The sequence below is a fragment of the Austrofundulus limnaeus genome, unplaced genomic scaffold (genome assembly GCF_001266775.1).
Source record: "Austrofundulus limnaeus strain Quisiro unplaced genomic scaffold, Austrofundulus_limnaeus-1.0 Scaffold61, whole genome shotgun sequence".
In the NCBI taxonomy this organism is placed as follows: Eukaryota; Metazoa; Chordata; class Actinopteri; order Cyprinodontiformes; family Rivulidae; genus Austrofundulus; species Austrofundulus limnaeus.
Window position 1 is genome coordinate 733,332 of NW_013952463.1, and position 11,327 is coordinate 744,658.

The following is an 11,327-nucleotide window of genomic DNA, read 5'->3' on the forward strand; positions in this document are numbered from 1 at the left end:
CACACACACACACACACACACACACATATATATATATATATACAGTTTATATATAGACACACACACACACCGGCCTCAAATGCTGAGGCGACGGGAGAAATTTGTGAGCTGTGGGATTCTGCAGAGCCACTCTCCCGTGTGGTGGCCATAAAACAAAAGCACTTGTAACATGAAAGAATTCCTGCGATTTACAAGAGGAAGTGGACCATCTGAGAGGCGAAGCTTGAGTTCTCGGTGTGCTCTTCGGGGCAAAGCGTTAAARAAGTGGCAGCGTTTCCCCACTTCCACCACCGCTAAGCTAATCTCCCCTTCATGCTACCACACTCATGGGCTTTTTAAGAAAAATGTTAAATGTACTTCCTGTTGCCCCATTACACCACCACGCCTCAGCGATCAGTGAGTAAAAAGTGTCCACCCTGGATGAGGGGCACTAACAGTGAGCTGTTTGGGGGTCGTCATGGGTTTGGCTTTGAACCTGGCAGCTCCGGGAAACATTCCTGCCTTGAAAAGGTTTATTTAGTTATCTTCGCAGATGTCCTGAGGTAAAACACACCATTAAGTAAACTTAGCTGATACAAACCAGTTGTGGGCATGCAATAGTTAACAGATTGTAATCGCTTGTGAAATGGCTGCTGCCTGCATTGGAGCAGTGGGCTGCTCATTGTCTGCCTCCACCCTGCAACAGCAGAAATAGCAGGTCTTTCTCATCATTTACGAAGTTTAGCCTAGCTTTTTGGCTTCGTGAATACCCAGGGTCTTTACTTTATGGGTTTTCTGGTTTTGTCTCATTATTGTCTCAGCCTCATTTGACAAAATGACATATTTGTTTTATTTTACAACTCCTTTTATAGTTATTGGAACTTTGCTTTGACCTTTAAAGCCATGCAACGATACAGTCACCCTTGGCCATTTTTTTTGTTTGTTTATGAGAGTTCGCGTTTGTAGTTTTCCCAAATTCTGGTTGCATTCATGTGGATAATTATAACTTTATGGTGATTTTCTTTTTCCTCCCTTTCCTACGACCACATCTGCAGCAGGGAAAAATAGTAGAAGCAGGGTGGAACCTTCTGGTTCTCTCCCTACTTTTCTCCCCCTTTCCGTTATAAGTCGCTCATCTTTCTCCCGGCCCCGGACCACCTACATTAGGAGGCTTGGGTGGACCCTGAACCGTTGCTATCAGCGCAAGTATACTCAAACGTTCCATAATGACTTCCACAGCCAGTCCATAAACACTCTCAGATGCACGGAGACACCCTCTCTGGGCTCAGGCGGGTGGTTTAAAGCTTTCCCCTTTGGTTTGCAGTCACTTTGGTAGGTTGGTTTCCTCAATTCCTTCCTCATTAGGAATCTGTTTGTTTGTGCATTGGTTCAGAGTTGTTCATTTGGATGCCTGTTTTATGAGATTTAGGAAAGGCCTTCTGCACCACCCTAGGAGCTATGTGCTAACCTCATCCGTGTGTGTTGCACCATCTAAAACATTAAACTTAAGCCTTTTTTCCATAGTTTTCCAGCAGTGGTTACACCTGTGCTGAGTGTAACAACTCTGAGAGGATTTGAATGTTTTTATGGCTTTGGAAAAAACCAAACCTTTGAACAATGAGATCACACTTCTGTGTAATTATATTTCATATTGAATTGAAAAATGTAAAATTCTTACACACTGAAAGGGTGGAGCCGACATGTTCCTTTAACTCACGGAACAATCTCAAGTTATTTAAATTTGGTGTAGATCTGTGACTACTTCAAAACCACTGGGAAAGGAAAGTTCCATGAATATACAGTGGGTTGGTTACCCATTTTTGAGGTTGTTGTCAAGTCCACATCAAAAAATATTTAAAAAAAAATCAATGAAGGTAAAAAAAAAAACATCTGAGGTGTCTTATATTGTTCATTGCTGGTTTGCTCTGAGTTCAAAGTTCACTGATAAAAAACTGATCAAGTGTCAAAATAATGTGTTTTTGAATACAAAAATCTCAATGAATGACATTCTGGCGTTGYCATCAAAAGACTGTGAAGGAAGCCAAAAGAAAATATCTGATGTTATCCAGTCAAATTCTCACAAACCTCGTGTTTTATTCACAACAATTGACTCGTTCTTACTCCTCCACAGACTGTTTGTATAGATGCTCCCTCTGTTCTTTGTGAAAACTTTTTTTCATTTTTTTATAGATGAAATCAGAACTATAAGGGACCAAATTTTACCTTTTGCACTTGATCCCTCCATTTGTGTCCCTGCTTGTGCAGTCTTTGACAGGTTTGAACCTGCGACTCTGTCTTCTTTTCAAGAGATTATCTCTCATCTGAAGCCTTCAGGTTCTCCAAACGATGCTGTCCCTCCTAGATTTTTAAAGAGGTTTTCCCCACCCTAGGACCAATTTGTCTTGTACTTGTCAATAGTAGTCTGTCCTCTGATGTGGTCTCTGATCATTTTGAACATGCAGTGGTGCAACCTCTTACTAAAAATCCTGGACTAGACACCATTAATTTAGATAAGTTTAGGCCAATTTCCAAACTTTCTTTTATTTCCAAAGTCCTTGAGAAAATTGTGCACTTTCAATTACTTGGTTTTCCTGAAGAGCATAATATCCTTGAGGTTTTCCAACCCAATTTTAAAACTCTCTAAAAGTTTTTAGTGATATTCTTGTAGCAACTGACTCTGGTGACTGTGTCATCCAGTTGCTTTTGATACCATGGACCATGACATTTTGTTATCTTGTCTGGAGCAATGGGTGAATCAGGGGTGTTGCCTTAAAATGGTTCAGGTCCTACTTGACCAAACAAACATTCTGTGTTGGTCTTGAGGGGTCAAGACTAATACAGGCCTCTTCTTCTCTTTTTTGTAGAGCCCTTCAAGGCTCAATTTTAGGCCCTCTTTTATTTTCTCTATWTTGCTCCCACTTGGTACTATTCTCAGAAAGCATCTTATTTCATTTCATTGTTAGATTTATGTCCCTCTCGAAAAGTCAAATGTACATTCAATAGACTCACTTCTTAGGTGTCTTGAGGACCTGAAGGCCTGGATAGCACTTAATTTTTTGAGTTTTTAATGAAACCAAGATGGAGATTATGGTTTTAGGAGGTACTACTGGCCACTACCCTGTAGATCTAGGTTCCTTGACTCAGTACAATAAATTGTTAGTGAGGAATTAGGGAGTTGAAGCAGATCCTGAACTTAAGTTAGACAGCCACATTAGGTCAGCTGTTAAAGGGAGTTTTTAATCATTTGAGGCAGCTAACTAAAATAAAACCCATCATTCCAAAAAGACATTTTCAGACAGTAATCCATGTTTTTATCACCACCTGACTAGTTTWCTGTGATGCACTTTATCTAGGAGTTACTAGGTCCTCCATGCTGCAGCGAGGCTTTTAACTGGCACACTTAAATATGAGCAAATTTCTCCTATTTTATGTGCCTGTACGTTTTAGAATCAATTTTAAAATACTTTTATTTGTTTTTAAATCTTTGAATGGCCTTGCTTACCATACCTGTCTGAACTGCTTTATCCCTAGTCCAGGGGTGTCAAACTCATTTTCACTGAGGGCCACATGAGCGTTATGGTGGCCCTAGAAGGGCCAGTTGTAATGAACTTTGACATTTCATGTTTAACTTTGTTAACATTCAGACCTAAAATACCATAAAAAGAACAAATATGTCAAACGGAACGTGGGCRTTCCGGTGGATGTTAACTGTGCTTTAACATGTCCTCTTTTAAACACTGATAAGAACTAAGTGTATGACTGACAAAATCTAAAATAAATACAGAAATATTATCAAAAGTACAACTAATAAAGCTTTAGTCACAGATGAGTTTCTAGTGAGTAGACAGTATGCATTATAGCAGATTTAGTTCATGGTTGATGCTGACTTCAAAGCAGCTTATTTTGAGACGTTAAGACTGTGCTATCCACCTAAATTGCTCAGTTACTTAAAGCCAACAGCTCAGGGGCAGGACAATTATTATTATCTTTCAGCTTTTAAATTTATTTTGTTGCTTTTAAACATAAATTTAAAGTGCACCATTGATATAAGAAACAATTTTCATGTTAAGTAAAAAGAAGCAACAATTTATTTATTTATTTTTTGGAAGGGCGGGGGACGGAGTGGTGGTGGTGGGGGCGGGGTGTCAGCTCATCAGCTGCTCCTGAGGGTCCCTAAAACCAGACTCAAAGGGGCTTGATCTTTTGCTGTATCAGCTCCTACACTTTGGAACAAGCTACCCCTCCAACTCAGACAGGCCTCTTCTCTGGCTGTCTTTAAAACTCGTCTTTCTTTCCTTCGGCTTTTGACGGTGTAAGGGGTTGTGTTGTCCATTTATACCAGATTTTATTTTTGTAGAAATATTCATATAGAATTTGTTTTGCATGAGCTGTGTTTGAATGTTGTTTTACATCTTTACAAATAAAGCTGGATGGGATTGGATTGCACATGATTGCATATTTCAAAGGAAACAGGCAATAATTGACCAATCAATGTCTGTGCACAGCCATTCACAACATTTGTGTAGAATTTGTTTTGAGCATTTGTTAACTAAATCAGACTTGGAGATAATTATTCATGCTTTTATCTCTTCTCATTTAACTCTGTTGCTTTTAACAAATTCGCAGTCACTAGTTCACAGTTGGTACAGAACGCTGCAGTGCAGAATAGCAAATTTTTTCATCTTTAAATTGACTACCTGTCAAATTTATTATTGATTTAAAATGTTTTGTTTTGACTTGTAGAGCTCTTAATGGGCAGASCCCTCAATATTTTACAGAAATGYTGACACTCTTYTGGCTGCAATCTTCAGTCCTCAGGCCAAATTCTCCTGAAGGTAAAACCCGGTTAAAAACTCAAGGCGACCCGACCTTTCAAGCAAGAGCCCCTAGACTGTGGAATGCCCATGTCTCCATGTGGCTGACTGTTTATTTCTTTAAGAAGCAGCTTTAAACACTGTTGTTCAGACAAGCTTTTAACTAAATACATCACTTTGTGTTTTTGAATGAATGATTGAATGAATGATACTWTATTGATCACATGAAGGGAAATAACATTTTGGAAAAACCCATTCAAGAGATATAAACAAAACACAACAGACTTGAAAAGACACCGTAAAGAGGCACTACCCTTAAACAAAGAAAACCAGTATGAGGATAAGTGAGGATAGAAAAAAAATAACATCATGCTATGTCCACTCAGGACACAACAGGCACTTGAAAACACATGACTTGTTTTATTGTATGTCCTAATGCTTATGGTATGCTTGTATATTTAATTGTTGCTCTTTGTGAAGTATTTTGTGAACTCTATCTGTGAAAGGTGCTATATAAATAAAGGTTACTGACTTAATAAAAAGTGGGACAGTTTGTTTATGTGAATCAATCTGGTTACTCTCAATAATAATAATAATAATAATAACCAGTTTATATAGCAGGCTTTAGTTATTATTCAAAAGATAGATCAGCAGTCAAAAAAACAGGTTTGAGAATTTAACAGGAAACATAACCAATCAAAGAAGGTGGAATTAATGCTTGAGACCAATGCTTCTGATGGTGGCGTTCAAGTATCTGGGAGTTGTGTTCATTAGTGATGGGAAGATGGAGCGAGGGCGGCATCGACAGAGTGGGGTCTGAAAAGTGAAGCTTTTTATTTGCTGGTCCATCTATGTTCTAACCCCCACCCATAGTCATGGCTCATAACTAAAAGTTACAGTACAAGATGCCTGATACAAATAGGTGAAATGAGCTTCATCTCTAAGTGCTCGAGCTCAGGCTTGGCAATAAGGTAAAGTAGCTCCATTATCCAAGGGGGAACTCAAAGGGAAGCTGCTACCCCTTGGATCCCTCCTGGGTGTCTTCCTATGGAGATTTTCTCACTGGAACAAAATCCTGAGGCAGATCTGGAACTTTTTGAAAGGATTATGTATTGTCTCTGGCCTGGGAACACTTCAGGATCCCCTGGGAAGAGCTGGAGATGAATGGTGTGAGGAACGGATGGACCTGTTGCCTTCAGGACTGTGACCAGCAATTTGTATGAGGTTCATATACCTTTTTGAAATCTTAAACTACATTTTCTTAAAAATAAAAAGCAAAACTGAAATCTCCACCAAGAAAAATTCCAGTGATGCCATCACAACACCTGCAGCTTATCTGCTGTCAAGATAAACAAATGTTCACACGCCAGAGCTCCTAAACACATCCCAAACTCCCTGTTATCAAAAATTGAGTGGGCTATCTTCTGCTTGTACTGACAGGATCCAAGTGATAGGCCTTTGGTAACGACATTTTTGTCAGCAGACTGTAAAAACTGTTACGTGACAACAGAGCATCCCCTAAAGAAAAGAGTACGAGAGGTGAGGACAAAAAAAATAAGATCAAGATCAAACTGAGCTGCTCTGCTCTACTCTACTCATCTCATCCAAATCCTCTGAAATGTTTGTGTTGACATTTCAAAGGGTTTTATATCAGGATGGAATGTGTTTTATCTCAGTGACACAGCAGTGCTGACGTTTGACTGTGGAAAACACATTTGAATGCATTGGTTGTGACTCCTTAAACCAACATGAATAGACCCTGATTCTATATAAATGACATGTGCTCATGTTTCTTTACAAATGCAGAACTAATCAAAGGTCTTTAAGATGAAAAAATGAACATCCATCAGCCCATTCCATCTGGTTTGTTTTGCATGTTTTTTTTCCTCATCATGTGTTTATACCTCAGGCAAAACTATCGGTGCGCAGGTGAGTTATCGTTTTGGCCATGTATCCTGCGAGCGTGGGGTTTCACAGCTCAGGGGCCACTATCTTGACTCACACAGATCACTTATCTGCACATGTGGGCAGAGGGTTATGGATACATCCAGCGCTCACACAATCTCACAAGATCTAACACAGTCGTGTTATGATGGGTTTCCACCAAGATGATGTTTCAAACCTCAGAAAATTACAGTTGTAGATAGCTCATACACAACAGTGCAGGTGGGTTTTGCCCTTAGGACAGGAAAACAATTGAGATTTTGAAGTGGAAAAACAAATGGAACAAATGAGAAAACAGCAGTAAACTAAAGACCTGTCATGCCAGAGTTTTATATCATCATATGTTGACATCCACTACATTTTGTGTGTTTTTTAAAGTAGTTGGCTGTGGCAACCATCTTAATGTAGTTTGACTCCAAAAGTAAATTGTTTGTAGCTGCACATCCAATGATTACTTTTTAGAGTTTCAATATAGGTATTTCCTCTGGTTCATGAAAAATTTTGGTAACAAACATATGCACTGAGACTCGAGTAAAAACTTTATCATCCATCTTTGTCTTTTGGCAGCAGATGATGAAAAGCTTACGAAGACCACATTTTTATGGCTTCACTGGCACATAGAGGTAGTTTTCCTCTCAGGGTCATGCAGAGTTTCACAGAAGTTGAGTCAATTACAACAGCGAGTCACAAAGTGACTGTGTGACTCATTTTGTGGGTTCATAACTTTCTTTGTGTCACCTAGACAAGGCGTTGCTTTTTACCCGCAAAGCAAAGTGCTTTTGATATTCTTTTCTTGGACCCACCAACAGAACCCAATAGCTCCTTAAATAACTTCTCTTTGATGATCCCAGTTAAAGATGTTGTCTGGGTGGTGACACTCAATAGGCAGAGTTTTCTAGTGACAATGGCACAATCCCAATGCTCACACTTCTACCTTTGTGTTCAAATGCGCGTTCTTGTTGAAGTGTTCGAGTGCGTAGTGTGTCCCAGTTCCCCAAAATGGCCTTTGCGCCCTTTGTCAGCACTGTGGCTAAGCTCGCATTCCAGTGTATTACCCACAATGCATCATTGTACTGTATGTGATGTTTTGAATTAAAGGCAGTACGATGGATGAGTGGTTAGTACCGATGCCTCACAGCAAGAGGGTTAAATCCCCGGTTCAGACCTGGGGTTTTTCTGTGTGGAGTTTGCTTGTTCTCCTCATGCTTGTGTGGATTTTCTCCGGGTACTCCAGTTTCCCCCACCCCAAAAAACATGTACAACAGGTTACCTTCAGGCCCAGGCCTCCCTTGAAAAAGAGATTTGCAATCTCTTGCTTGGTTAAATAATGGTAAATAAAAATAAATAAAATAAAAGGCAGAAATATAGCAATGTCCACCTAGCATCTTCCAGTCTGGTGGTGGTGGTAATGCACTTAAATTAGTCTGGCAACCATGAATAAAATCAAAGAAGAAGAACCATTAGAAGAAGGCGGTTTATACTCTGGTGCGTAAGTTTCCTTTGGTTCATGCTCTTGTTCTCTTAAAAACAATTGCTTGTTCTTTTTGTACTATCATTTTTAGCAGTGTAAATGCCAACCGGTCCCACTGTTTTGAATGTCACAGTTACAACGCAGTGATGACAAAGCCAGTACTGTCCCAATTCACTAATTTTGCATGCTTGTAACCTGCGCACTTGAACACTTATATGCACTTCAATCGAGTATACATTTCATAGAGAGGTGTTGGGTGAAGTGCAATTATTGAGACCGAGCCAAGCTCTCCTACTCAAACAATATGGTGGCTGTTTCAGGGGTGAATGATGCTTCACCATTCATCTACTCATATAAGTGCAGCAAAACTATTACCTGCAACCGTTCATAGTGCACGTGTGATTTTTCACAAATGTCAGTTTTTTTCRAAAACTTCCACTCTGAGATTTGGATTCAGAAAGTTTGTCAGAGAATACAACTTCTGCTGTTATCTGGGTGAACGGCCTAAAACACAACACAAATGTTCTGATTTTACTTAAAAAACATCTTTGTGTAAACAGGACCAAAGCCACAGCCTCAGGATCACACTGTTATTGGATAAGTACTCTAAGAGTCATAAAGTCGTTCGCCAGTAAACAGTCACCGAGACCACATCCACACTAAGGTGGATCCATCTGGGAACCTCATTTACTGGAGAAAAATGCTTCCAACCATAGCAGAGTTTTAAGTTGTTTTTAAAACTTTCTCTGGACTAACGCCAAATGGACGAACCTATCATCAACTGCAGGAATGTTAAAAGAACTGAAGCTCTTTGCTTGGGGTGTTAATTACTTTAGGGTTTTGATTAATTCTAAAAGATAAATAAAACAATTTAAAAAATAAAAATGAGCCTGAGTTTATTAAAGACCATTTCCTATGCACAATCTTAAACTTTACAGTTACTATTAAACAGTTAGGGAAAAGCCTGACGTTTACCTTTATAAATTTACAGATTTCTACAGTATTTGTTTTACCACAGCTCTTAAACCAGATAATTTACTACAGAGAATGGACAAACACTTGCTACCAATCTTCTTATGTCACTCCCAGACAGTTCACTGCAGCTTAAAGAATATATCTAGTATATACTATGCATGTCTATCTTTTAAACAAAGATTTCACACAATTTGCTAGCATCCAGATAAGGTGTTTTGGGATTACTCAGTTACTACTGCAAAATTTTAGCTGAAAAAGTGACAAAGTGATACTCTTGATATTGGTCTCTCAGCTCTAGAACACCATTTTCAAGCATAAGGGTGTCCATTTGTGCTCTGGGTACCAGGACACCTTAGGCCGCAGTTCGATGATCGACTTTGCTGTCGTTTCATCTGATCTGCAGCCGCATGTCTTGGACACTCAGGTGAAGACAGGGGAAGAGCTGTCAAGTGACCACTAACTGGTGGTGAGTTGGCTCAGATGGTGGGGGAGGGTGCTAGTCAGACCTGGCAGACCTAAACGGATAGTGAGGGTCTGCTGGGAATGCCTGGCAGAGTCTCCCGTCAGACGGAGCTTCAACTCAAACCTCCGGGAGAACTTTGAACATGTCCTGGCGGAGGTGGGGGACATTGAGTCCGAGTGGACCATGTTCTGTATCTCCATTGTTGAGGCTGCTTACCGGAGCTGTGGCTGCAAGGCTGTCTGTGCCTGTCGTAGTAGCAAGTCTGTCAGGCTAAAGAAGGAGGTCTATCTGATCTTTTTGACCTGTGGGACTCCGGAAGCAGCTGATGGGTACCGGCAGTCCAAGCGAGTTGCAACTCAGGTGGTCACTGAGGCAAAAATTTTAGTGTGGAAGGAATTTGAAGAGGCCATGGAAATAGACTTACGAATGGCTTTGAGGCGATTCTGGTCCACCATCCGGCATCTCGGGGAGGGAAAGCGCTTCGCCAATAAAACTGTTTATGGTAGGGGATGGTGCCCTGCTGACTTCAACTTGGGATGTTGTGGGTCTGTGTGCAGAATACTTCGAAAACTTTCTCAATCTCATGTCTTCCAATGCGGAAGCAGAGCCAGGGTTCTCCGGGTCGGACTCTCCAATCTCTTGTACCGAGGTCACTGAGGTGGTTAAAAAGCTCCTCTGTGGTAAGGCACCAGGGGTAGATGAGATCCTCACAGAGTTCCTTAAAGCACTGGATATTGTGGGGTTGTGCTGGTTGACGCAACTCTGCAATATTGCGTGGACATCAGGGGTAGTTCCCCTGGATTGGCTCTGGGAGTATGAGGCATCAGGCCCTTTGATACTGCCTGTTAGGTCTCTGTAGGACTGGTGTCAAAGTGTGGTTTGCATTGCCAGTAATAAGTCGGGCTCATTTCCAATGAGAGCTGGACTCTGCCCTTTGTCACYGATTCTGTTCATAACTTTTATTGACAGAATTTCTGGGCGCAGCCAATGTGTTGAGGGGATTCGTTTTGCTGACCTCAGGATTTCATCTCTGTTTTTTGCAGATGTTGTCCTATTGACTTCACCAGATCGTGACCTTCAGTTCTTGCTGGAGCGTTTTTCAGCCGAGTGTGAAGCGGCTGGGATGAGGATCAGTGCCTCCAAATCCGAGACAATGGTCTTGAGCCAAAAATGGATAGAATGCCTCCTCCAAGTTGGGGAAGAGGTCCTGTCCCAAGGGGAGGAGTTTAAGTATCTCGGGGTTTTGTTCACAAATGAGGGAAGAATGGAGCGGGAGATCGATAGGCTGATTGGTGATACGTCAGTGATGCGGGCGCTGTACCAGTCTGTCGTGGTGAAGCTTTACCAATCAGTCTACACACCTACCCTCGTCTATGGTCACAAGCTTTGGGTAGTGACTGAAAGAATGTGATTGCGATAAAAGTGGCCGGGCTCTACCTTGTAGATAGGGTGAGAAGCTCGGTCATCTGGGAGGGACTCAAGAGTAGAGCTGCTACTCCTCCAAATCAAGAGGAGCCAGTTGAGGTGGCTCAGGCATCTGGCTAGAGGGAGGGAAGTCTGGGTCTCTGCTTATAGGCTGCTGCCCCCACAACCCAATCCCGGATAAGCAGAAGAAAATGGATGGATGGATGGATGGATGGATGGATGGATGGATGGATGGATGGATGGATGGATGGATGGA